We start from the raw sequence: 5,678 nt of genomic DNA on the forward strand, positions 1-5,678 counted from the left end.
AGAGTCAATAATCTAGTTCACATTGCCATGTGATTAATACCCAAGAGTTTACTAGAAATCTAGTTCACATCACCATGTGATTGTAATGAATCCAACACCCATGGGGTTTGTTCATATCTCGCTTGTGAGAGAGAGGTTATTAGTCAACGGGTCTGAACCTTTCAGATCCGTGTGTGCTTTACGAATATCTATGTCATCTTGTAGATGCAGCTACCACGCGCTACTTGGAGCTATTCCAAATAACTGCTCTACTATACGAATCCGGTTTACTACTCAGAGTCATCCGGATTAGTGTCAAAGTTTGCATCGACGTAACCCTTTACGACGAACTCCTTTTCACCTCCATAATCGAGAAAATTCCTTAGTCCACTAGATACTAAGGATAAGTTCGACCGCTGTCAAGTGATCCATTCCCGGATCACTATTGTACCCCTTGACTAACTCATGGCAAGGCACACTTCATGTGCGGTACACAGCATAGCATACTGTAGAGCCTACGTCTAAAGCATAGGGGACGACCTTCGTCCTTTCTCTCTCTTCTGCTGTGGTCAGGTCTTGAGTCTTACTCAATACTCACACCTTGTAACACAGCCAAGAACTCCTTCTTTGCTGATCTATTTTGAACTCCTTCAAAAACTTGTCACGGTATGTATTCATTTGAAAGTACTATTAAGCGTTTTTGATCTATCCTTATAGATCTTGATGCTTAATGTTCAAGTAGCTTAATCCAGGTTTTCCATTGAAAAACACTTTTCAAATAACACTGTATGCTTTCCAGAAATTCTACACCATTTCTGATCAACAATATGTTAACAACATATACTCATCAAAAATTCTATAGTGCTCCCACTCACTTCTTTGGAAATACAAGTTTCTCATAAACTTTGTATAAACCCACAATCTTTGATCATCTCATCAAAGCGTTCATTCCAACTCCGAGATGCTTACTCCAATCCTTAGAAGGATTGCTGGAGCCTTGCATACTTGTTAGCATCTTTCAGGATTGACAAAACCTTCTGGTTGTATCACATACAACCTTTCCTCAAGAAAATCGTCGAGGAAACAATGTTTTGACATCCTATCTGCAAGATTTCATAAATAATGCAGTAACTGCTAATATAATTCCAACAGACTCTGAGCATCGCTACGAGTGAGAAAGTCTACCGTAGTCAACTCCTTGAACTTGTCGGAAAACATCTTAACGACAAGCCGAGCTTTCTTAATGGTGACACTTACCATCATTGTCTGTCTTCCTTTTAAAATCCATCTGCACCCAACAGCCTTACGACCATCAAGTATTTCTTCCAAAGTCTATACTTTGCTTTTATACATGGATCCTCTCTCGGATTTCATGGCCTCGAGCCATTCGTCGGAATCCGGGCCCACCATCGCTTCTCCATAGCTCGTAGGTTCATTGTTGTCTAGCAACATGACTTCCAAGACAAGACTACGTACCACTCGAAGTAGTATGCATCCTTATCGACCTACGAGGTTTGGTAGTGACTTGATCCGAAGTTTCATGATCACTATCATAAGCTTCCACTTCAATTGGTGTAGGTGCCACAGGAACAACTTCCTGTGCCCTGCTACACACTAGTTGAAGTCATAGTTCAATAACCTCATCAAGTCTCCACCATCCTCCCACTCAATTCTTTCGAGAGAAACTTTTTCTCGAGAAAGGACCTGTTTACTTCCAGATCTGAAACAGGAGGTATACCCAACTGTTTTGGGTATTCTATGAAGATGCATTTATTCGCTTTGGGTTCGAGCTTATCAGCCTAAAACTTTTTCACATAAGCATCGCAGCCCCAAACTTTTAAGAAACGACAACTTAGATTTCTCTAAACGGTGTCGTCTCAATGGAATTGCGTGGTGCCCTTTTTAAAGTGAATGCGGTTGTCTCTAATGCCTAACCCATAAACGATAGTGGTAATTCGATAAGAGACATCATGGTATGCACCATATCCAATAGGGTGCAGTTATGATGTTCGGACACACCATCACACTGTGGTGTTCCAGGCGGTATTAATTGTGAAACACTTTCCACAATGTCTTAATTGTGTGCCAAACTCGTAACTCAGATATCTCTATGATCATATCATAGACATTTTATCCTCTTGTCACGACGATCTTCAACTTCACTCTGAAATTACTTAAACCTTTCAATAATTCAGACTTGTGTTTCATCAAGTAAATATTCTCAGCATCTACTCAAATCATCCGTGAAGTAAGAACATATCGATATCCACTGCGTGCCTCAACACTCATTGGACTGCACACATCAAATGTATTACTTCCAACAAGTTGCTCTCTTGTTCCATCTTACTGAAAACGAGGCCTTTCAGTCATCTTGCCCATGTGGTATGATTTGCATGTCTCAAGTGATTCAAAATCAAGTGAGTCCAAACGATCCATCTGCATGGAGTTTCTTCATGCATATATACCAATAGACATGGTTCGCATGTCTCAATCTTTTCAAAAACGAGTGAGTCCAAAGATCCATCTACATGGAGCTTCTTCATGCGTTCTATACCAATATGACTCAAATGGCAGTGCCATAAGTATGTGGTACTATCATTACTATTTTATATCTTTTGGCACGAACATGTGTATCACTGCGATCGAGATTCATTTTAGGTGCAAGACCATTGAAGGTATTATTCAAATAAACAGAGTAACCATTATTCTCCTTAAATGAATAACCGTATTGCGATAAACATAATCCAATCATGTTTATGCTCAACGCAAACACCAAATAACAATTATTTAGGTTTAACACCAATCTCGATGGTAGAGGGCGCATGCGATGCTTGATCACATCAACCTTGGAAACACTTCCAACACATATCGTCATCTCACCTTTAGCTAGTCTCCGTTTATTCCGCAGCTTTTATTTCGAGTTACTAACACTTAGCAACCGAACCGGTATCTAATACCCTGGTGCTGCTAGGAGTACTAGTAAAGTACACATTCATATAATGTATATCCAATATACTTCTGTCGACCTTGCATGCCTTCTCATCTACCAAGTATCTAGGGTAGTTCTGCTTCAGTGACCGTTCCCCTCATTACAGAAGCACTTAGTCTCGGGTTTGGGTTCAACCTTGGGATTCTTCACTAGAGCAGCAAATGATTTGCTGTTTCATGAAGTATCCCTTTTGCCCTTGCCCTTCTAGAAACTAGTGGTTTTACTAACCATCAACAATTGATGCTCCTTCTTGATTTCTACTTTCGCGGTGTCAAACATCGCGAGTTGCTCAAGGATCATCATGTCTATCCCTGATATGTTATAGTTCATCATGAAGCTCTAATAGCTTGGTGGCAGTGACTATGGAGAACCATCACTATCTCATCTGGAAGATTAACTCCCACTCGATTCAAGTGATTGTAGTACTCAGACAATCTGAGCACATGCTCAACGATTGAGCTTTTCTCCCTTAGTTTGCAGGCTTAAGAAACTTGTCAGAGGTCTCATACCTCTTGACGTGGGCATTAGTTTGAAATCCCAATTTCAGTCTTTGGAACATCTCATATGTTCTGCGACGTTTCAAAACCGTCTTGTCGCCACAATTTTAAACCGTTAGCATCACACACTGAACTATCACGTAGTCATCAAAACGTGTATGTCAGATGTTTCGTAACATCTACAGACGACGCTCGAGGTTCAGCACACCGAGCGGTGCATTAAGGACATAAGCCTTCTGTGCAGCAATGAGGACAATCCTCAGTTTACGGACCCAGTCCGCATAATTGCTACTATCAACTTTCAACTAAATTTTCTCTAGGAACATATCTTAAACAGTAGAACTAAAGCGTAAGCTATGACATAATTTGCAAAGACCTTTTGACTATGTTCATTATAATTAAGTTCATCTGATTATTTAATGAACTCCCACTCAGATAGACATCCCTCTAGTCACCTAAGTGATACATGATCCGAGTCAAACTAGGCCGTGTCCGATCATCACGTGAGACGGACTAGTCATCATCGGTGAACATCTCCATGTTGATCGCATCTACTAGACGACTCATGTTCGACCTTTCGATCTCTTGTGTTCCGAGGCCATGTCTGTACATGCTAGGCTCGTCAAGTCAACCTAAGTGTTTCGCATGTGTTCCGAGGCCATGTCTGTACATGCTAGGCTCGTCAACACCCGTTGTATGCGAACGTTAGAATCTATCACACCCGATCATCACGTGGTGCTTCGAAACAACGAACCTTCGCAACGGTGCACAGTTAGGGGGAACACGTCTCTTGAAATTTTAGTGAGGGATCATCTTATTTATGCTATCGTCGTTCTAAGCAAATAAGATGTAAACATGACAAACATCACATGCAAATCATAAAGTGACGTGATATGGCCAATATCATCTTGCGCCTTTGATCTCCATCTTTAAGGCGCAACATGATCACCTTCGTCACCGGCATGACACCATGATCTCCATCATCATGATCTCCATCATCGTGTCTTCATGAAGTTGTCTCGCCAACTATTACTTCTACTACTATGGCTAACGGTTAGCAATAAAGTAAAGTAATTACATGGCGTATTCATTGACACGCAGGTCATACAATAAATTAAGACAACTCCTATGGCTCCTGCCGGTTGTCATACTCATCGACATGCAAGTCGTGATTCCTATTACAAGAACATGATCAATCTCATACATCACATATGTCATTCATCACATCCTTTTGGCCATATCACATCATATAGCATACCCTGCAAAAACAAGTTAGACGTCCTCTAATTGTTGTTGCATGTTTTACGTGGCTGCTATGGGTTTCTAGGAAGAACGTTTCTTACCTACGCAAAAGCCACGACGTGATATGCCAATTTCTGTTTACCCTTCATAAGGACCCTTTTCGTCGAATCCGATCCGACTAAAGTGGGAGAGACAGACACCCGCTAGCCACCTTATGCAACTAGTGCATGTCAGTCGGTGGAACCTGTCTCACGTAAGTGTACGTGTAAGGTCGGTCCGGGCCGCTTCATCCCACGATGCCGCCGAATCAAGATAAGACTAGTAACGGCAAGTAAATGGACAAAATCGATGCCCACAACTAGTTTGTGTTCTACTCGTGCATAGAAACTACGCATAGACCTAGCTCATGATGCCACTGTTGGGGAACGTATCAGAAATTCAAAATTTTCTACGCATCACCAAGATCAATCTATGGAGTAATCTAGCAACAAGGGGAAGGGGAGTGCATCTACATACCCTTGTAGATCGCCTAGCGGAAGCGTTGCAAGAACGCGGATGAGGTAGTCGTACTCGTTGCGATTCAGATCGCGGTCGATTCCGATCTAAGCGCCGAACAACGGCGCCTCCGCGTTCAACACATGTGCAGCCCGGTGACGTCTCCCACGCCTTGATCCAGCAAGGAGAGAGGGAGAGGTTGGGGAAGACTCCGTCCAGCAGCAGCACAACGACATGGTCTTGATGGAGGAGTGTGGCACTCCAGCAGGGGTTCGCCAAGCACTGCGAGAGACGAGGAGGGAGAGGGGTAGGGCTGCGCCAAAGAGAGAGATGTTCTCGTGTCTATGGCAGCCCCAAACCCCCACTATATATAGGGGAAAGGGAGGGGCTGCGCCCCCACCTAGGTTTCCACCTCTAGGGGTGGCGGCCAGCCCTAGATGGGACTTGGAGGGGCGGCCAAAGGGGGAGAGGGGGGG

The sequence above is a fragment of the Triticum aestivum genome, chromosome 1D (genome assembly GCF_018294505.1).
Source record: "Triticum aestivum cultivar Chinese Spring chromosome 1D, IWGSC CS RefSeq v2.1, whole genome shotgun sequence".
Classification (NCBI taxonomy): domain Eukaryota; kingdom Viridiplantae; phylum Streptophyta; class Magnoliopsida; order Poales; family Poaceae; genus Triticum; species Triticum aestivum.